We start from the raw sequence: 23,255 nt of genomic DNA, 5'->3' as shown, positions 1-23,255 counted from the left end.
GGGAACCTGAGGACGGCAAAGAGGGAGGATGGCTTTGATGTCACTGAGTTGCTGAATTCGCCAACGTGGAGTTATCCTATCTTGGGACTTCTGTGATATGAGAGTGTAAATCTTCTTTATTGTTTATGCCATCTACAGTTGAGTTTATTATTGCAGTTGAAAGCATCTTTATTGTCAGAGTGTGTAGCACACGTACATACTCTACAAATATAAAATTGTACTCCATTTAGTCCTTTCTTATGATTCCTAGATGAGAATATCTGAGAAAACTGGAAAGGATGATACTTAACTAAATTAAAATAGACTTGAAAAGAAAAACCTATATAACTTGACAATTTTTTTTTTTTTTTTTTTTTGGAGAGCTTGCTGATTATGAATTAGAAAATCAGTCAGAGACAAAGGATAGAGTAGGTGATAAATGCAGCCCATATGGTGCTATAAGAAATGTTTGAAAAATAAAATACAAGTAAACATGAAGTTTAACTTCACACCAATATTATCTACTGGAAACCGTGTCTTGTTAAAACTCTAGCATGTTTTATTTTCACAGGACACAGCAAAAATAGAAAAATTATAAAACCAGAACAAGGAAAATAAAGGGAGGCTACTCTCGGATTGGTGATTGGTGACTACTGAATGTTAACAAACTCGGGTTTGTTTTTGGTTTATTTTGTTTTATTTTAAAATCAATGGATAACGTTTGAATAAAAGAGGCTGCCAAACTATCTCTGGAGAAACCCCTACGGTCAGTAGAGAAAAGTTCTCCTCTTCACCTTCTGGATAAACAAAAAATAAAGCAAATGCAACTGCATCGCTAAGCAAATCTACCCACATTGGAACCATGCTGCAAGAATCATACAAGTATCTGAAAGGCTGGCTTTTCTGTGCCAAGGACCCTGAAAGTCGCTTGCAAGCTAGGTACAAGTGGGTTTTTCCACAATGAAAATTCCCCCTTTGGCCTTTAATGAGTCTCAGAGTCTGGGCCATGCAAAACTGGGCTTTGCAACTCACTAATTGATCCCAAGGACTTGAAAAATGGGATGCTGTGGGTCTTGTAGCCCTCTCACTGGGGAAATTGATACTCGTTTCTGATTCTTTAGCTAAGCGTTAGTTGATAATGCCTGAAGGACCCGGGAGAGCCGAGAAGCCCAGCGCAGGACACCCCATCTTTGTCTGAACCATCATGGAAACTTCACTTTGAAGTTCAGGTCCCTGGTTCAAGCCTGAGAGGTCATCTCTGGGTGCAGAGGAAGGACACTGGCTTGGACCAGGGCAGGCCACTTAACCGGTCCGGGCAAGCTTTCCTGGGTTGCAAAATGAGGATGACCAGCCCGCCCTGACCACTTTGGACACTAGGAGGCACAATACAGACAAGGTGCCCGTTGAACCTTCGCAGGAGTGTGGGCCTCATGACGTGCCTGGTGTCACTGGCTCCCTAACCCTCGCAGCGGCGGGGGAGCCTGCCTCTGCTCTCAGCCTCAGGGCTGCTCCTCCCACATACTCAACAAGCCCCACTGGCTCAGGATCCATCAGAGTCTTGACCTCCAGCTCTCTTTTTTGCTTCTGGAAGCTTCCTAGGGTCTTACTGTGAGGCCACCGAAGGGCCTTCGTGCTTCCTTCCTTGGGTGCTAGAAGGACACTTTCATTTGGAATCCGTGAACTGAAGGCAGATCCGTGCTGCTGGAGAGAGCCTGGTGGAAGATTAGCTCTCAGAGAATGTCCACTCTCTGTAGCCTCCCTCCATGCGAGATACACACAGACCCACAGGAAGGGCTGGTGTCCCAGGTCCCCACCTTTGAAGGGTTGGGGACCTCTGGGAATCCTAAGGAGCAAAGCTTTTCTCTTGAACCAAGGCTTTCTGTAGCTGGTCTGAGGGCAGAGTGTTTTGATCTGACACTCCCCAAACCATAGGACAAGAGCAGTGGGCCCAGTCTCGGTTCCCTTGGCACCAGGGCCATGTGTCTAACACTTACCATGCCATGGGTGTTAAAAGAGCTTAGGCTTGGGAGGTATACCAATCTGTGCTTGAATTCTGGCTCTGCCACTCACCAGCTGGGTCATCTTAGATGAGTTACTTACCCGCTCTGAGCCTTGATTCCTTCAAGTCTAATACTGGGACCATAATCCCCAATGAATGGGGCTGTGGCGAGGCTTCAACGCACACACAGCTGGTGCACGGCAGATGCTGGAGAAATGGATGAATGTGATTCCTTCCCCATATATCACATGCCTTCCACTTGGCTACAGACGACCTGCAGAGCTAGATGACAAGCTCTTGGAGAACAGGAGCTGTATTTATTCATCTTTCTACTCTTCACATCCACCCCTGTACCTGATTCATAGGTGTTGCACAAGAAATACTTTTTGAATGAATGGAGGGAAAAAGGTTCATGAATCCCAAACTTCCAATCTTCCAAATGTAGACAGTTGAGGAACTGTGGTTTTTTTTGTTGCTGTTGTTTTTATTTTTTTTTTGAAGTATAGTTAATTTACAATGTTGTGTTAGTTTCTCGTGTACAGCAAAGTGATTCAGTTATACGTTGCTGTTGTTCTTGGCAGATGGGCAGATTCCCCTTCAGATTTCTCATTCAGGCTGTAATTTGAAATTATATGTCACCTTCAAACTGTATAACCCATGCAGTGATGTGAAGTGTCTGCACTAGGGTCTTGGCCTATCTCCATATTTGTTGTTTCTGTATCAGTCAGGATAGGTGAGGTTATGTTGCTGTAACAAACTCAAGCACATGGCACGTTTACTTCTCACTTGAGCTACGTGCCCAGTGATGGTCTGGATGACCATCACCATCAGAGCATGTAGAGGGAAGAGAACGTAGTGAATGGTGCAGTGCCTCTTCCAGCTTCTTCCTCTAAGGGTCATGTGTCAATTTCCCTCACATTTGAGTGGTCAACCCCAATTGCATGGCCATATATTCCTTCCTTGAGCCCAGAAGGAAAAAACAAACCAGAAACATACGGTGAATGGAAACACGGTTCAGGAAAGCAGAAGCCACAGCTTCAATATGAAGCAGCACAGAATTTTAGCACAGAATTGGGACTTTTGCAGTCGCTGGGAGAGCCGGAGGGGCAGAGAGCAGGGGAGCTCAGCCTGCAGCTCTGCAGCCAGAGCTTCTAGGAGCTCACCTGGGACCCGGGAGTCCCAAGAAACTCTGGGAGCTCCTGCCAACCGTCTCAGCTGACAGCATTTTCAGAAGCTGCCACCTACTAGGTCCACTGCCTACACTTTTAGGCGAGTGGTCCTCAGAGGGAAGCTGCTGTGAACCTCACACCTGCAGGCTGCCCACAGGTCTGCCTGCAGCGTCCTCCTGAGAATCGCCCCTTCTTCACCTCCAGTTCCTCTCCTTGGCATTCACCCCCATCAGGCCTGGGATTCCAGTTGCCCACAGCGTGATGGGGGGACCTCTGGGGGACATCAGCAAGGGGGATCCCACCACAACAAGCAGCCTGGCTCAGGAAGCCTCTCTGTCCCCACAGGCCTAAGATTCCGTCCTTCACCCAGAGGCACTCCACCCACCTCCACACCACCCCCAGCCCAGGTGGCCGCAGCAGCACCTACTACATCAAGCATCAAAATAACACCCCAAATGCTCAGAAAAATCTGTCATTGGAAGCACAGCCCTTACAAGTAGGCCAGGACCTCTTGCTAAATGCAAACAGGTGACTGCCTACGGCAATACAAGATTTAACGAGGGCTCCCCTGGTGGCGCAGCGGTTGAGAATCCGCCTGCCGATGCAGGGGACACGGGTTCGATCCCTGGTCCGGGAAGATCCCACATGCCGCGGAGCGACTAACCCCGTGCCCCACAACTACTGAGCCTGTGCTCTCGAGCCAATGAGCCACAACTGCTGAGTCTGTGAGCCACAACTACTGAAGCCCACATGCCTGGAGCCCGTGCTCTGCAACAAGAAAAGCCACCATAATGAGAAGCCCACTCACCGCAATGAAGACCCAACGCAGCCAAAAATAAATAAATAAAATAAATTAAAAAAAAAAAGATTTAACGAGGAAGCAGAATCTCCAAACCAAGCAGACAACATGCCCAGAATACAATCGAATACCACTCATTGTGACATCACCCAAGAAGCAGAAGAACCTCCACTTGAGTGAGAAAAGACTGCAAACTAACGCCAACCTCGAGATGAATCAGATGTCGCCATCATCTGACAATCATTTTAAAGCAGCCTTCATGAAAGGCTTCAACAATCAATTACAAACTCCCTTAGGTGAGGGTGGGAGGCTCGTCCCAGGCCTTCATGTTGGACTAACAGAGAGGTCAGAATCAGCCTTTGTGTGGAGAATGACTTTCACATCATTTAATTCAAGTTAACTTTTTTCACCCAGCTTGCTCTCTATGCTGTCTCTCTACAAGCAGCTGGCACATCTCTGCATAGGAACTGTGCCCTTCAGAGGAGCTCGGGGCTGGAGGGGCTTTGGGAGGTCTGCCTCTGCCCCCCTTTCACTCCACAAGGGAGGGGAAGGGCTATGTGGACCCACAGATGCTGGGGGGAGCAGGGACTCACACCTGGGCACCCTTCCCCACTCAAGGTTCCCCGCGGTCACCGTGCTACCCACCGTATCATTTTAGCATGAATGTGGCCAGACACTGTTTATTGCAGAAAACTAAAAACACAGAAAAGCACCAAAAGAAAAGTCGCTTGTAACTCTACTGCCCAGAGATAACCATTGATGGTCATCACATCTATTCCTCTAGTTCTAAAAGCTACATTTTAGCATTTAAATTAGGCTTGTGCTAAATATTCAGTTTTGTATCCTGTTTTAGAAAAATTAATAATATATTTGTGAAAATTTTCTCATGTCATTAACCTCCTACAGTATGACTTTCAATGTTAGGAAAACAATTAAAGTAGCTAATCCACAGCAAAAGCCTAATGCATTCCACTTTACCGTGAGGATATAGAGGTACAGAAATGTGAAGTACTTGCCCAGGGTTGCACAGTTGGTCCGTGGCAGGAGCAGGACAGAGGCTGGGAAGTCTGGCTTCAGGACCTGGGTTCCCGGTCTCTCGGCAGCCATGTTTAATTGATTTAACCACCAACCACTGTGGCTAGTTAGGCTATTTATAATCCTCGTTCTGATTGACGGCACTGATTTTACCAACCTGTGTAGACACACTTGTCTAAATATCCTATGATTCCCTTAGCAAAAATTCCTAGAAGTGCAATGGTCGAATGGACTCTTTGGAAAACTTTTTTTCTGTGTGTGTGCCAAACTGGATTCCATCCTTGAATGCGGGGAGCGCGAGAACGTCCTGGTCACTCACCCTCTGAGCTGAGAAGGCAAAACCTGTCACTTCGACAGCTTCCAAAGTTTACCGAGTGTGTGCTCTCAGGAACCAATTCTAGAAGAAGTCACACCCTCATCTTTTCAGCCCACTTCATTCGTTCAACAGACATCTCAGTGCCAGGCACTCGGGATATAAGAACCAAGGGATAAAGGCCTGTAAACAAATGAGTGTGTACGGCAGTTGAGGGCTTAGGTAGACATTGTTATTCCCATTTTCCAGATGAGCAAACTGAGGCTTGAAGAGCCTAATTTGGCCAATTTCCCCTGGAAAGAAGCAATATGGGAAACGCCTGAGTTTCCCAAATGGGTCTGAGTCCCACTAGGGGCTCTTAACCACTGCCCCTAGTGCCTCCCAGGGCAGGGGGCACAGTGATGGGAAAAGGGGTGAAGGCCAAGGCAGGGGCAGAAATGAAGAAGTGGGTATCCATGAGGAGCTGGCAGGGCAGGCAGAGGGAGCCATCTAAACAAACGTCCAGAGGTCCAGAATGACCCGGCAGGCTCTGAGACTGACATGTGGGTGGAGGGTGGAATGACGGTAACTCTGAGGGCAGAATCAGGGAGTGGGGGGCGGGTGTGGGCCAGGCCACCGGGACCCACTGTGGTGTGGGTCCACTGGACCGCTGTGTACTTGGGCTACAGACATCACCGAGGCCTGTTTTTTTCTGGGCTACAGCTTGTGAAATTCCACTCCACCACGTCTGTGTGTGAACACAGGCGCTGCAGGGAAGTGCAGTTGTGCGGGGTGCATGGACCCACCGTGTGGTCCAGGTGAGGAGCTGCTCCGAGCTTCTCCACCCCTCCTTGCCTTCCTTGTAAGGTAATGTTTCATTCTGAAGTAGGGTGACCGACTCAGCCTGGTTTGCCTGGGATGCTCTGCTTTTAGCACTAAAAGTCTTGCATCCTGGGAAACCTCTCAGTTCTGGGCTATTTTTGTGGGGCAGCCACTTGGGGACCAGGGAACAGAGCAGCCAGCTCCAGAGGCCCATGGGGCTGGGTGGGTGCAGTTGTAACCAAGAACAGAGGGGCTGGTCTCGGGGCAGTCAGATTGGACTGAACGGGGCGGGCCAATTCTGAAACTGAAATCCCAGGGTTCAGCTTCCGGGGGCAGGCCTGCGTCTGTCTGTCCTATGCCATCTCAGCAGTGATGGCGCTGTGTGAGGGCCAGGAGAGCTGCCCAGCAAATGTGAGGGCCAGACGAGAAAGAGATCGCTGAGCGCCAGTTGACTTTGATTTTGCCAGCTGCTTCACCATCTGTTTGTTGGGTCTCCATGGGCCCCAGTAAAGGGCTTTTCTGTTTTCGGCGGCTGCTGAGCACCTCAAGGGACACCCTTCTTGGTCCTGAGTTATAGAAAGGTGTGATGTGTCTTGCTGGAGATCAAGGGAGTGAAGTAGCAAGTCGATAGAAAAACAAATTATATGATGCAGACATTTTGGGCCAGGAGAAAGCCCACTGTGCCCTTCGATGTGTCCAGGACCCCTTATGGTAGATGGGAATACACACATTCTGACTTGAATTGAGCTTTGGGAGAGATTTGCAGCATTATTAAAAATGTGTTAGATAAACAACAAGGATTTACTGTATAGCACAGGGAACTATATTCAATATCTTGGGATAACCTCTAATGGAAAAGAATCTGAAAAATATATACATATATATCCAAATCACTTTGCTGTACACCTGAAACTAATACAATATTGTAAATCAACTGTAATTCAATAAAAAATAAAGATAAAGTAAGTTTCTTGCAGCTAGCAAAAAAGAAAAAATAATGTGTGAGGCGTGACTGAATCCAGTGTGGCCCCTGGCTGTACCATGTCTGTCCCCACTGGTGACCCAAGGAAGGAAGAGGAAGATTTAGCAGGACAGCAGTGTTTGTTCCCGGCCCCCGACCCTACCCCCAGCCTTCACATCCCCACTGAGCTGTCTTTTTGCTCCCAGGTTGAGCCACACAGACCTACAGCACCCCCAAAGCAGCTTTCTTTTCCTTCCTCTGCTCTAGAAACACCGAAGAAGAAAACTGAGCAATGTCTCTGATACAAAGATGAGTAGCTTTCCACCCCAGAATGGGGAAGGGGCCAGACCAGCTACATGGGGCAGCTGCTCAGCGATCACAAGAAAACAGGGTAGAGGGAAATCTTACTGAACTGTTTTAAACACAGGAGGGATCGATATTTAAAGCTAAATTTGAACGTTCATGTTGTATTGGAAACAAAGCGTTAGATTGTTAATTCTTGCTTCTCCACAAACCTATAACGTTAGGGTCTGTGGGCGAATGAACATTCAGCCTCCCACACCTGCTTACATACCTGCAGGAATACCTGGGGTAAGCTTGACAAAGCGCTGCTCACTTGCTTGGCCAAGGTGAGTGGTAAGGAGCTGTGGGGATGGAAACGCAGTTAGGTTGCCTTTATTTTGCCACACTTGGATTTCCCAGGAAAGCATGGGCTGGGAGAAAAATGTGAAGGGTTTACTTTATGTACCCTTTTTATAAGCCTGCCTGAGGGGGCTGTTCATAAAAAATTTTTCTTGGATCGATACCTAGAGTGCAATCGCTGGGTCTTCAAGTAAATGCATATTTATAAGAAATTGTCAAACTCTCTTCCAAACTTGGTTGTGACGTTTTACACTCCCGCCAAAATGTATGATGGGTCCATTTGTTCCACCCACTGCTGCCTAACAAGTTACTACAAACTGAGAGGTTTAAAACAATGCATTTGTTATCACACAGTTTGTGCAAGTCAGGAATTTTGGCAGTGTTTACTGTGTCCTTTGTTTGGGGATCTCTCATGAGGCTGCAATTAAGGTGTTGGCAGGCTGGGGCTCATCTGAGGCTCGACTGGGGAAGGATCCACTTTCAAGCACACGAGGTTGTGGGCAGGATTCACTTCCCTGTGGGCTGTGAGGCTTCTGCTCCCTGCTGGATGATGGCTAGTGGCCACACTCAGTCATTTGCCCCATGAGCATCTTCCCATGGAGGCTTCCTTCATCAAACCCAGCAAAGGAGATGGTCATTAGGGAGAGCTGGCCATCAAGATGGAAATCACAATTTTATGTAATGTAAACACAAGAGTGACACCCCATCACCTTTGCCATGTTCTACTGGATGTAAGCAAGTCATAGGTCCCATCCACACTCAAAGGTAGGGGAGTACACAGGGGCTGAAACACCAGGAAGAGGGGGTCATTGGGTACCATCTTTAAGTCTGCCACACTCCACGTCCTTGCCAACACTTGGTATCATCAATCTTTTTTATTTTATTTATTTTAAAAATATTTATTTATTTGGTTGTACCAGGTCTTAGTTGCGGCACGTGGGCTCCCTAGTTGTGGCATGTGAACTCTTAGTTGCAGCATGCAAGTGGGTCTAGTTCCCTGACTAGGGATTGAACCTGGGACCTCTGCATTGGGAGCATGGAGTCTTAACCACTGTGCCACCAGGGAAGCCCCTAAACGTCTCAATTTTTTATATAACGTCTCAATTTTTCTTTTTATGGTTATTGCTTTCTGTGTCTTTTCTAAGAAACCATTCTCTGCTCCCAAGTCAGTAACATATTCCCCAATATTTTCTTCTGAAAGCCTTATGATTTTAGCTTTTACATTTAGGTCTGTGATCCATTTTGAGTTTTATTATGAGTTTATTTGTTTATGCTGGGAGGAAGTGGTTGAACTTCATTTTTTTTCTCATTATGAATATCCAGTTGTTATAGACCATATGTTGAAAAGACTCTCTTTTTCCTATTAAATAACCTTGGCCCCTTAGTTAACAATTAATTGATATGTGGGTATATAATATTTAGACACTTTTCTGGCTCTATTGGTTAATGTATCTGTTCTTACACTGATACCACATTGTCTTGATAACTGTAAATTTTATAGTACTCTAACTTTCTTATTGTTTTTCAAAATTCTTGGGATAATCTAGATTCTTTGCATTTCTATATAAATTTCAGAATTACCTAACTTTACAAAAGAAGTCTGTTGATAATTAGGGATTGTATTAAGTCTATAGATCAGTTTGAGGAGAATTGTCATCTTAATAATAGAGTCTTTTTTCCCGTGAACGTGATATAACTATCCATTTATTTAGGTGTTCTTTCATTTCTGTGCAGTGCTTCACGGTATACGTTGTATATTTCTTTGAAATATTTTGTGTAAATTTATCCCTAACTATGTCTGGGTCTTGGTGGTACTGTAAATAGTATTATTTTTAAATGTCAATTTCCAATTGTTGCTAGTATATGGAAGTACAATTAATTTTGTTTACTGATTTGTGAATTTTATCCTGTGACCTTGCTAAACTCATTCAGTTCTAATAGCTTTTTTGCAGATTCTAAAGATTTTCTTTGTATACAAATATATGGTCTCCAAATAACGACAGCTGAAGTTCTTCCTTTCCAATCTGTGTGCCTTTTATATCTTTTTCTCTTTGCCTTATTACACCGGCTTTGATCTCCGGTGTGATGTTGAATAAAAGCCGTAAACATGGACACGCTGCCTTATTCCTAAACTTAGGGGGCAGCATACTCTTTATTCATCACTACTCTTACTTTGATGTTAGTTGTAGGTTTCTCATAGATGCCTTTTATTAGGTTGACATTCTCTTCTATCCCTAGTTTGATGAGAGTTCTTTTCACAAGTTGGTTTTAAATTTTGTCAAATGACTTTCCTAAACCTATTGGTTTTTCATCATTATTTAGTTTGCTAGTACGGTGAGTTACATTGATGAATTTTCCAATGTTAAGTGAAACTTGCATTCCTGGGATGAAACCCAGTTGGTCATGATGTGTTATTATTTTTACATATAGTTGGACTTGATTTCCTAAAATTCTTTAAGGATTTTTGAATTTATGTTCATGAGTGATGTTTGTAATTTCCTTTCCTTGTAATGTATTTGCCTATTGGTTTTGGTATGAGGATAATGCTGGCCCCGTGAAATAAGCTGGGAAGTGTTCCCTTCTCTAATTTCTGAAAGAATTTGAATAGGATTGGTGTATTCCTTCCTTAAATGTTTCAGAAAACTTGTCAGGGAAGTCATCAATGTCTATAATTTTCTTTGTGAGAATGTTATAATTATGAATTCAATTTCTTAAATACATATCCAATTCTTCAGTTGTTTATTTCTTTTTGAGACAGTTTTAGTACTTGATGTTTTTCAAGGAATTTGTTCATTTTATCCTTATTGTTGGATTTACTGGCATAAAGTCACTCATATAGATCTTTTTTTTAAAGTGGCTTTTTGAGCTATAATTAACATGAAGTAAACTGTGCACATATCAGTGTACAATCCGATCAGTTCTGACATATGTACAGCCCTGTGAAATCAATTTAGGGTTAGCTTTTCCACACTATGTAGGCAAGACCCTTTGAGTATTCTATCCAAAGCCCTCTCAACTATGAGGTTTTCCTGTCTGGTGAGCAGACGCTATTCCTGGTTTTGTATCAGCCCCAGATAATGTTTCCCCTAATCTTTTTGGGTGGCTCTTTCCCCAGGCTTACACATGTTCGCTGATCAGTGCACTGCTTACTAACTGATGGGGAGTGCTGTCCATCTCCGGAGTCTCTCTCTTTCCTCTGGCATCTGCCCTGTAATCCACAGCCACTTTCATCTCCTTGGACCACTAGCTCTGTCTCCTCCACTCGGGGAGCCCACCAGGCTCCACCTGAGTTCCCCATCCCTGCAGCAGGGCCTGTAGATGAGGCAATTACAGGGCTCACCTCGTTCATTTCCTGTCCTTCAGGGCTCCCTATCCTCTGTTGTCTGATGTCCAATGCTTGAAAACCATTGTTTCACGTATTTTGTTCATATGATGTTTCATGCAGGAGGGTATGTCCAGTGCAGTGTTTCATGGGCTTTGAATCTCTGTTATGAGGTACAAACATCTTTAGTATGTTTAAGTCTTCTGTAATATCGTAGAGATTAAGTAAAATGATCCATTTATCATTTTGAAAGGGTCCTCTTTATCTCTGGTTATGTGCCTTGTTCACCAATCTGCTTTGTCTGACGTTAATAGAACCATTCCAGCTTTCTTACGGTTAGTATTTACATGGTAAATCTTCTTACATCTTTTAACTTTTGACCCTACCCCACCCTCATATATATGTGTTTGTGTGTGTATATTTTCTTCTGGAAGATGGCTTTTTAAAAAACATTCAGTCTCATAATCTTTGCTTTTAACTGGAGTATTTAGACCAGCCTTTTCCGATAGAGCTTTCTGTGATGATGGAAGTGTTATAAATGATCTGTCCAATAGGCTAGCCACTAACTAGGTGGCTATTAAGTACTTGGAATATTGATAGTGTGACTGAAGAACTAAACTGTTCATTTTATTAAAATTTTAATTAATTTAAAGAGTCCCATGTGGCTAGTGGCTAGTGTATTGACAGCATAGGTTTAGGTCATTCACATTTAATGTAATTATTGATATGGTTGGGTTTAAGTTTATCATCTTATTTGTTTTCTATTTTTAAACAATATTTTCCACCTCTTCTTTGTTTCTTTTTTTCTCCTTTCCTCCTTATTTTGTATTGAATATATTTTCTTCTTTTTTTTAATCTCCACCATTGGCTTATTAGCGATCTCTTTTGTTTTAGGGTGTGTGTGTTTGTGTGTTTTAGAGTTTATCATATTCATCTTTAATAATAAAAGCCTACTTGGGACTTCCCTGGCAGTCCAGTGGTTAAGACTCCGTGCTTCCACTGCAGGGGGCATGGGTTCAATCCCTGGTTGGAATACTAAGATCTCACATGCCACATGGTGTGGCAAAAAAAAAAAAAATAAAAAAAAAAAAAAAATAAAAGCCTACCTTTAATGATATTTCTCACATATAATAACCTTACAAATATACTTCCATTCCCCCTCCCATCTTTTGTGCTACTGTCATGCATTTTATTTCTATACTATAAACCCCACAATATATTCTTATTAGTTTTGCTTTAAACAGCCAGTTATCTTTTAAGGAGTATTTTTTAACTAAAAAAATTTTCATACTTACACACGTTTAAATTTTCTGTTGCTTTTTATTTCTTTGTATAAATACAAGTTTCCATAAGGTTTCATTTTCCTTCACCTTGAAGAAGTGTATTTACCACTTTTCACGGCACAAGTCTGCTGATAAAGAATATCTTAGCTTTTGTTTGTCTGAAAAGTCTCCGTTTTTCTTTATTTAAAAGACATCTACTGGGCACATAATTCTAGGTTGATCCTTTTCTTTGTTTTAGTATGTTAAATATTTTGTTCCACTCTCTTCTGTTTTCTCCGTTTCTTCCTAAAAATCTAGTCACTCTCATCTTTGTTCTTTTTGTATTTAAAATGTCTTTTTTTGTCCGGATTCTTTTAAGATGATCTCTTCACGATTGGGATTCAGGAATTTGATTGTGGTGTGATTTCGTATGGTTTTCTTTGTGTTCATCCTCCTTCAGTTTTGTAGCTATTCATGGATTTCTGGGTTTATAGTTCTTATAAAATTTGAAAATATTATTTCTTCATTTTTTTTTTTCTTTTTCCTCTTCCCCTCTTTTTGGGGATTCCAACTGCATGTACGTTAGACTTCCTGATTTGTCCCAGAAGTTACTGATGGCTTTAAAAGTTAACTTCTAAAAGTTCTTTTTCCCTCTCTGATATACATTTTGGATAGTTTATTTTGCTATGCATTCATCTTCAGGTTCATATATTTTCTTCTTCGGTGTCTAGTCCACTGCTATTCCCACCTGGGGTAGGAGGAGATACCATGCAAAAGTACAGAGGTGGGAAGCACCCGTGAGAACTCTGTTAACTACAGGGACCCAGCGTGGTCTCGCCATGCTCGGCTTCAGCTCAACCATGGAGAGGGAAGGTCTACAGTCTAGTCTGCTGCATGGATCCCTTGTGGGAAACTTAATGGGAATGTAGCTATTTCTCGACTGTGAACTTTCTCCCCAGAGGGTCAAATTCTCTTCCCTTTCACAGCACAAACAGAGTAGTCATCTCTCTCAGAGGCAGCCTCCTACTCTCGTCTAATTGGAAATATCTCCAGGTCCACACAATGCCACAGCTGGCAGCCCACCAGTTCCCTCCACATCCAACAGCGTTGCTTCACTTGACTGCTGTGAAAGATGAAGAAATCTGAGCTATGTGAGAGGACAATAGGAAATGCCCTTTGCCAAACCTTCTGTGCTGGTATCCTTGGGAGTCAAATGAAATTAACAATTGCTTAAAGATTTGCAACCTGATCCTTTCTATCAATGCATGTTAAAGTGATGGGTCCTAAAAAAAATTCATCCTGAGCATGAGGCGAAGGTAATGTTTTTTACTCAATGTGCAAATCGTTTGAATGTCCCTTCCAGATGACTCTGTACCTTCAGTTAATCATTTGCAATTTTCCTGCAAGAAAATGTGAAAGTGATGAGGCCACCGACCTTCCAGAAAAAGTGACTTATTGCTATCTTGAGACCTTCTGGCACCTAGACTAAATGAATGCCCACATAGAAGCTGATGTGGGAGAAAATGTGACTGCATGAAGAGCCTTGTTAAAGATACAACAGCACGCAAACCCTCATTACCCTGAGCCTATGCTCACAGTAAACCAATCAGGAAGACCAGCTTAGCCTGGCCCATGTCTGTGTCAGTTCTCAAAATCTGGAACTTAGAACTAAAGCTAGAAAAGTGTGCCTTACTTTGTGTAGTCAATATTTCCAAGAAAATGAAAAATAATTTTTTTTGGTAAATATCATTTTCAATTAGGCACTAGGTGAACAGTATATTTGATAAATAAATTTAATAAATGTATCCGAATTGGTACTATCATGAATAAACCATTCTATCACAATAGACAACACAGGAGGAAAACAAAATGCAAATTTTATAATCAAGTACTTGGGAAGGTTAAGCTAACAACCTTGACACCCACAGAGATTAAGAGGTCAAGTGGTAGGATGCTGCCGAAAGGAATCTGCCAGGTAGGGTAGAAATTAAGAGCAGGTTGAAGGCAGAAGACCTGGGCTCCAGACCTGCCAGTTGCAGGTTAAGGGGTCTTTGCAACTCATTTAAAACCATCTAAATTTGTGGCTTCTCCCTCTGTGAAATGGTTGTAACATTTGTCTCATAGGGTGTTGAGAGTATTAAATAACGTAACATATGCAGTGATTCTTTACAAATTGTAAAACCCAGTTACTACTGAGAGGGACCAAAGAAAGCAGAGAGGCTCTTATGGGCTGCTGTTGCCAGAGAGGAGGTTTGGAAGGGGAGAGCCTGAAGTTTGGTTGGGCCTTGGAGAGGCCGTGGAGAAATGGAGGAGAGAACATTCCAGGCTATAGGGAGAGCATGACTGAAGGACTCCTCACCACGGGGAAGCAGTCTGTTTCTCCCTTGGGAATGTTCCTAGTTCCTTCTCTATCATGGTCACCTTTCTCTAAACTTCGGTGGGGAGGGTGACAGGACGGCCCTACAGAGTCACAGCATCTGGACCATTCTTGCCTGGGGGCAACAGGTGGTCTGTGATTGGTTTAGGGACGAAAATCGGATCTAGAGCGGGTGGCTCCCAACCTTGAGGGCACATCTAAGTCACTTCGGAACATTGCCAAGCGTGCCCAGTCTTCATCCCAGAGCTGCACCAAAGCACACTGTCTGGGAGTGTGAGGTCTTGCGTGTTGCTTTTTTTTTAAAGATCTAGACGTGATTCTGATGAACTACAGGGTTGAGAACTGCTGTTCAGTTCTTGATCCATCGATAGAGAAATTCATCTCAAAGAAAACAGCCTGCCATCCATTAGGTCGGAAAAGTTAACTTCGTTTGCTAGTGGTCCCTAAAGGGGATCGGCCGATGCTGCCAGTACCAGAGGCTTCTGTCGCCTGCCATTGTCCTTAGAATTCCAGGCTCATCCTCCACACTCAGTGAGGGCGCACACACCACCCAGAGCAGGGCGCCTGGCACAGGCCACGGGGTGGAGCTCTGCATGGGCTCTCCTGCACGAGTCCCTGAATGTCCTCACTGCCCACACCCACCTGCACAGCTTTCTGCATGACCTACAGGACCGAGGGAGGATACTGGATCCAAACATCCCCACGCAAGTCAGAGCTATTATTACAACTAACAACGTCACTCTCCATCCATCTTAATTTCATCAGATCTATTGTTTTAAAATGTTGTTTAGCATCTCTCGCCTCCACTGGAAGGTAAGCTCCAGGGGTGCAAGGATCTTTTTTGTGTCACTCTGCAGCCCAATGCATAGAAACGTGCCTTGCACACAGTAGGCACTTAGTTGACATGCAGCGTATGAAAAAATGATTCAATAGTTCCCACTTATTGAGAACTTACGATGTGCCAGGACCTTTCTGTCTATCATCACATTTAATTCTCATAACAACTCCACGAGGAAGGTGCTATTGTTTAGTCCCATTTTAGGGCAAAGGAAACTGAAATTCTGAGACATTAAGACACCTGCCCAAGGTCACAGAGGTAGTAAGAAGTGGAGCTAGGACTTGAACGCACTGCTTTCCAGCTCCGAACACCAAGCTCTTAACTATTCGATTGTACTAATTCCTTTCACTAGGGATGGTGCAGGAACAGAGCCTGAACAGGACTTGGCTGCAAATCTGGTTTTACTCTGGTGCTAAATATTAGTGTGTTCGCAGTGGCATCTCCGGACAGTGGTGTTTCCTGCGCAGGTTACTTCAATCGAAGGGCTGAAAAGGAAATCTATCCCCATATCCCGTCTCCCATGTCCAGGACTCTGGATGACTTTTATTTTACCCTTGAAAATTTTCAACAATGAATATGTATATTAATTATGGGAAGGATTAAGCAGCTCTAACAAAGAGACGGCAAGACGCATTAATCTACACAAGTTCAAAGTTTCTTTTTATCGCACGTTACCGGTCCAGCAGAGGAGGCTGGGCTCCACTCTGTGAAGTCATCCGGTTTCCCAGCTAGCCCTGCACGGCTGCCTTCGTCAACAGATGGCTGTCCTTTGACCCAAGGCACCTGCTCCTCTTGGCCTCATCCTCTGGCTGCGAGTAGCTCACCAGCACCACCTCCAGGAGAAGACGGGGAAGGTTAAGGAGGGTGTACTTACCTTCTTTTTCAAGGAGGTACTCATATCTCACTAGCCAAAACCTAGTTAGTTACAGGGCTGCACGTAGCTGCACGGGAGGTGGGAACCAGGCTCTAGCTGGGCAGCTGTGTGCCCTTCCAGCATTCACACAGAGAGAACTCGTTATCACAAAGAAGACAGGGAGCATCGATATTAGGGTACAATAACCATGCCTACCACGGTGTGCATTTTTTTCTGATTAAGAAATCTATCCCCCCAAGAAATAGGACTTTAAGTGTGTTTAAAAATTAAGATAGCCCCGACGCGCGGGCGTAAGGTGGACGCGGAAGTCAGGGCGCTTGTGATGCGCGTGGTGTGGTCGGTGCTGTGATTCGAGCTGGGCTGGCTGGGCGGCGGCAGCCGTCACCGGAAGTAAGTGACCCTGGTGCTCAACAGTTTGGATAAGATGATTCAACTCCAGAAAAACACGGCTGACATCAGGAATATGTGTTTTGGCTCATGTTGACCATGGAAAAGCTACTCTGGCTGACTGTCTTGTATCTACAATGGCATCACCTCCAGCCACCTGGCAGGCAAGTTAAGGTCCATGGACAGCAGAGAGGATGAACAGGTCCGAGGGATCACTGTGAAATCCAGTGCCATTCCACTACATTATGCAAAAGATTAATGCACTCACAGGAACTGTTTTTACTTCTACAGTGCTAGAAGAAAGAGCAGAGAGAGAGACTGAATCCCAAGTGAATCCAAATTCTGAGCAAGGAGAGCAAGTGTATGACTGGAGCACTGGCTTGGAGGGCACGGATGATTCTCACCTTTACTTCTCTCCAGACCAGGGAAATGTGGTATTTACAAGTGCAATAGATGGGTGGGGCTTTGGGTAAGTGTTTCAATGTAATTAAATCTCTTTGTGGATTTTATATCCAATCGATTTTTTAATTAAACTTTTTATTTTGAAAAAATATATAAAAAATAAAAATTAAGATACATCAAAATTGACTTTTTCTGTATGTATAGTTCCATGAATTTAAACACACCTTTGATCTGCAAACCTCCACTACAATCAGAATGTAGAACAATCCCATCACCCCAAAGGCTCTCTTGTTCTGTCTTGCCCAAGTCACACCCTCTTCCTGACTCAGCCCCTTTTATATAATCCCGAATTCAATTTGCTAATCTTGTGTTGCGTAGTCCTGCACCTAAATTCATGAGAGATATTAGTCTACAGTTCTAATTTTTTGTATTGTCTTTGTCTGGTTTTGATAAAAGCGGCCTCATAAAATTAGTTGGGACAGTTCCTTCCTCTTCTATGCCCTGGAATAGATTGTGTATGTTGAACATATTTCTTATATGTTTGGTAGAATTTGCCAGTGAAACTATCTTGGCCTGGAGGTTTCTTTTGTGGGAGGTTTTTAGCTATACATTTAATTGATTTTATAGTTATAGAACCATTCAGGTTGTCTATTTCATCTTGGTTGAGTTTGGATAATTCGTGGTTTTCAGGGAAGTGGTCCGTTTCATCCAAGTTGTTGAACTTATGCATGTGGACTTGTTCATAGTATTTCTTATCCTTTCGATGGCTATGGGGTCTGTGGTTGATTCTCTTTTAAACACACTCCACAAAGAGGCATGTTAAGTTCCTTCTTATGACCTCTCAACTTGCTGGTGACATTCTCTTATGGTCTTTGGATTTTATATGTCTTTAGGGATTATAAATGGATTTGCAGCAGAAATGGCATCTTTAGTCTAGATACCAAACATAGGGTGATGGCTGATTTCTCTGGTATGTGGGCTTTTTGCTGCTGTCAGGCCCCCATTCCCCAGCCTGGGAGAGATCCCACCAGCTAGCTCCTAGGAAAAGACTGATACGAGTTTAACCACTTCTTTTCAGTTCTTCCACCCTTGTCTTGAACCTCCCCCTCCTACCAGAGGAAAGAGATGAAAGCACAGTACTTCTCTCTTAGAAACTCCTCCATCTTACCTTAATATTGTTTGCAAGTCCTTATTTAGCATTTTGGAGAGAAGCTTGGATGCAAATAATAATTTTGTTATCTGTTGTTAATCCTTCTAGGGAGTTGATTATCAGAATAGTTAAGCCTGTTTCCTACAGGGAGGAAGGGGTGCAGGGATTGCCTTCCTGTTATAGGTCAAGAAGCTGTGTTCCTTGAAAGCAGGCATCATTAATAGAAAGCCTACAATATACCTGGCTGTTATAGATTTTACCTTTATAGCTAATAATATCAGGGTGGGGATTCTTATCTTCATTTCATGGACAAGAACAATGAGGCTAAGGGATGTTCACTTCAAGGCCTTTTCATGCTTCTGGCTGGCTGTCTGACCCTGAGAAAATGACTTAATTAGTAATTAAGTCTCAGTTTCCTCATTTGTAAAATGAGGATAATAGTATAACTTAACTTATAGGGTTGGTTGAGGATTAAATATGTCTAGCACATAGTAAGCATTCAATAAAATTTGCCATCATCCTTGTTGCTATAATTATACCATATATTATTTATTTGAAACTTTCCTATAAGGAAGCATGTTCTGGGCTTCCCTGGTGACGCAGTGGTTGAGAGTCTGCCTGCCGACGCAGGGGACACGGGTTCGTGCCCCGGTCCGGGAAGATCCCACATGCTGCAGAGCAGCTGGGCCCGTGAGCCATGGCCACTGAGCCTGTGCATCCGGAGCCTGTGCTCTGCAAGGGGAGAGGCCACAGCAGTGAGAGGTCTGTGTACCGCAAAAAAAAAACACAAAAAAACAAGAAAGCATGTTCTGAACTTGTACTAAATTTTCCTTAAAATTCATGATTATTGAATATTAAAGAAAATAAAGCCATTTGCTTTCAATCAGGAAAATCTTGACTAACCAGAACTACACAAATTAATCCCAAAGTTGACTGTTTTTTGTTTTTTGCTACTTTCAAATCAGGTTAATAAGAAATGAGCAGGGCGTATTTAAAATGACACCCTCAGCATTCTATGGAGAAAGCAGCCTTCTCTTCCGGCCCACATTCTTGGTCCTGGGTTGACCCTGGCTGCTCAGAGCCTTCAGCATTCCAGACAGCCTTGCTTGGGTGCATTAGGTTTACCAAGACAGGAAATGGGCTAAGGTATTGTGCAAGATGGGATTTCTGTTCCCATTTCTCTCCTCTCTTGCCATGCGGTTGCACTGCTTAACAGACTGGGTGGAGCAGACTTTCTCACTTAACCTGGGCGTGGCCATGTGACTTGATTCAGCCAATGAAATGTGAACAAGTGTGATGCTAGCAGATGCATTATGGTTTTGCTTGGCTGCCTGGTTTCTGCCATCTGCAATAAAAAGAACATGCCTTGGATGGCGGTGGCCATGTGGAGACACATGGAGTAGACCTGAACTCCACCTGTGGCTCGGGGTCAAGCCCAGCTGATCCCAGCAGAGCCAGGGAGCCTGAGGCCCCTGAGCAACGAAAGGAACATTTGTTTTAAGCCACGAAGATCTTGAGATTGTTACGCAGCAAAACTACTTACATGTATCTTGGTGAATTTTCAACAAAAAGAAGGAAAACCTATTGAATGCGTTGATAGTCGGGAAGAGGTATTTCACACACACGACTCGTCAGGAAATCCATTTAACCACGTAAAGGCTTTAAATTGACTCCACAGCACCCAGGTGGATGGCACATCAGGTGTCTTTACACTGTGTAAATTCACTAAATCACCTTTAGGGTTGATGGGAAATTCCATCTCAGTCAAGTCTTGGAGGACCCCTCCACTTTGGTGGTAAGGAGACACTAGTGCTTTCACAGCCCGGGAAACTGGAGGATGGCTTCTGACTGCTGCTCTAAGGTATCTTGTCCAAGGCCAGTGGGGAGCATTCTGATGATGCAGCCCCATTTTCTTCCTTTGCTCTGAGTTTGTCTTGGCATCACCGCCAAGGCCCCAAGCAGTGGAACCTACAGAAGTTCTCACCCTCTAATGTGTACATGAGACACATGGCCATCTAGTTAAATAAGATTTGATCCGATGGGTCTGGTCGGGGCCCCAGATTCTGCATTTCTGATGAGCAGCCCTCAGGTGATGGTCATTGCTGTTCATGGACCACACTTTGGTAAAAAGACCCTAGAGTCCAGGCTCCCTCGGCCCTCCAAGAAGCCATCCTTCCCTATGGGCGCTCTGAATATTTGGGGCTCAGGTCTCCAGCACATGCGGACCGCCCCCCTCACCAAACTGTTTATTAATCCCACCCCCCAAGATTGAGCCATACCTTCTGCCCTGTGTCACTCATTAATCAGAAACTTTCCCTTTTCAGATAAAGAGCCCCATAAGTCTTAGCAATCAAAGGCTGGATCCTGCTCTCCTTTGGCCAGGGCATCACATTTCTCCAGGACTCAGAGGCCTGGCAAAGGAAAAAAGAACTCTACTGGCACTGATAGTAAGAACAAGATTGAATTAATAGCTCATAAACCATCCAGTTACCATGGGAACAGCCCACTCCCTAGACTGCCGGGGAGAGGATATGGTCCCGGAGATGGGTGCTTGTCTACCCTGTAACCACACATGTCAGCTCAGAATTCTTGGTCATTTTACTTTCAGGGGTCCTGAAAATCCTGGTTTTGCCACTTTTAATCAACAGACTTGCAGAGGAAGGGAGAACCAGTGGTCAAGAAACTAGCATGTCAGGCACACCTCAGGGCCCTAAGCAGGGCTGATAGAAACCCAACCTGCAGGGCTGCCTTCCCAGTCCCAAGAATTTATGGCCAGGAATCCATTCTGATTGGTTGGTTTATTTGTTAAATGTTTTGAGTTTAACAGGGTCCTAGGGAGATAGCTTTGCAAGCATGCATTTGGGGTGCCCATTCTTATAGGTCTCACTTTTCCTGTGATCTTCCCAATAAGTTATGCTATGAATTCAACAAGAGTACAAGGCCACTTTTCAAATATTGGTTTAAGAACCTCACTCCTGTGTCAGGTAAAGTATCCTTCTGTCAAACTGAGCCATGGCTGATGTGCCTGGGGATTCCAAGAGGCCAGTTCTATTTTACCAAAACATTAGGGGGAATTCATCCTGGTGGCATGATAGTGGTGCTGGGTTCCAGCCCTGGGGAGACCCAGTGACGATCTCTCAAAGAGGCGGGCAGTGTGGGGAGATGTCAGGTACGGGATCAGGCAAGATCCCCAAATAGCTCAGGTGCCTTTGTCTCTTTTCTAGATCTATTTTTTTTCTCCTCCTCCCCTTCCTCCAGGTCACACAGCTACTTGGGGACATGGGTTACCCCAGTGGGGTTGGCTTCAGTCTCCTGACCCTCCCATTCCCTGCGCTACCACTTCTAAAGTGTATTTGTGCCATCACTCTAAGAATATTCTCTGTGTTTCAGCAGAGGAGGAAACCCAACCCAGTGTTTCTGAACACTCACTGTGCATGTGGATCCCCCAGAAGCTTGTGAAAGGTAGATTCTGATTTGGTAGATCTGAAGCGAGGTCGAGATTCTGTATTGCTAACCAGCTCTGGGGTGATGCCACGGCTGCTGGTCCACAAGTCACAGTTTGATTACAATGCCTGAATCTACTGTCATTAACTGCTAGAGCTCTTGGGTGAAAGGGATTCAGAACCAGCCCCTTCTCAGCGGTGATGGGAGCCGGGGATCTGGGATTGATTGGTATGCCGTCCATGGGTCAGGTGCTATGTTTGCCATTCCACAATCGGACAGTCTCCGAGTTCCCTCCCATGTCAAAGCTTCTAAGAGTTGAGCAGTCACTCCAGCCAGACCCTAAGGCAGTATGGTGGGTAAATTATTCTGCAGCTCTAGCCCACTAAGTAAGCATCAGAGCCGATGCCCATGTGTTACGATCCGAGGAGCCAAAATGTGTTTCCTCGGCCCCTAACTTTAACCTCCTTTAACCCAGCCTCTTAGGCCCTACTTGGCCAGTGTTTGACAGTTTCCTTTCTCAGTACAAATGCAGAGAATGGGATTAAAATGCAGGGTGGCGGGATTAAGCTGTTCTCAGTCACGAACATCACTGAACATCACGGTGTGAATGAGTCTATCAGCTCTTCTCCACAAACGGGAATCTTGGCAACCCTAGGAGTCCGGTCGCCTGCGTTCTAGTCCTGACCGTGCCGCCAACCAGCTGTGCAGCCTTACAGAGGTCCCTCAACTTCCCTGGGCCTCAGCTTCCTCTCGGGTACAATGAAGGGGGTCAACCAGGTGAGCACTGAGGTCTTCTGGGCTTTGACAGCTCAGTATTTTATCAGAAACAGCACGAGGGGAACTGCAGAGGGGCCCTGACATGGACTTCTGAGGTGGAGGGAGGTCTGAATCACTAGCATGTGTGTCACAGACCTGTAAAATGGGACTTTTAATTCCTCAATGAGATGCTATATGTTAGGGGCGCATGGTCAGAGCACAGTGACTGTTAGCATCGTTATCACCTTGCAGGTGACCCTGGTGCAGGTCAAGTGGAGTCACAGGTGAGCGACCACGGCGCACGGAGGTCCTTGGGGGGTGGGGACGGGGCACAGAGTGGGAAGGTCACCTGCAGACAGGGGTCCAGGGAAAGACACAAAGCGCCAAGCTCCGATTTTGCCTCAGGCCAGCCCTGCTTCCGGAATTCCCTCCCCAGGTCTTTACATTTCTCTACTTTTCCAATCAAATTTTACCTCCGGTTAGAGATATTCAAGTAAGTTATTCAGATAACTGAGGCTAAACATATCCGACTGTCACCAGGAATATCCGGGTAATGACATCCAGCGTGGCCCCAGTTAAGCCCTGCTCCCGCGGGGCTCCGGGTGACGGACATGTCTCCAGCTCACTCTGTCTTATATAGAGACCAGAGCCGAAGCTCTCTGCTGCGGAGGGTCACCGCCCTCCCCCGCTTCTCCTCCCCAGCTCTTCCCCCCTCCCCCTGCCCCCTCTCTCCATCTCCCCTGAG

Source organism: Neophocaena asiaeorientalis, unplaced genomic scaffold, assembly GCF_003031525.2.
Source record: "Neophocaena asiaeorientalis asiaeorientalis breed wild unplaced genomic scaffold, Neophocaena_asiaeorientalis_V1.1 scaffold114, whole genome shotgun sequence".
NCBI classification, from domain to species: Eukaryota; Metazoa; Chordata; class Mammalia; order Artiodactyla; family Phocoenidae; genus Neophocaena; species Neophocaena asiaeorientalis.
This window is presented reverse-complemented; position numbering follows the sequence as displayed.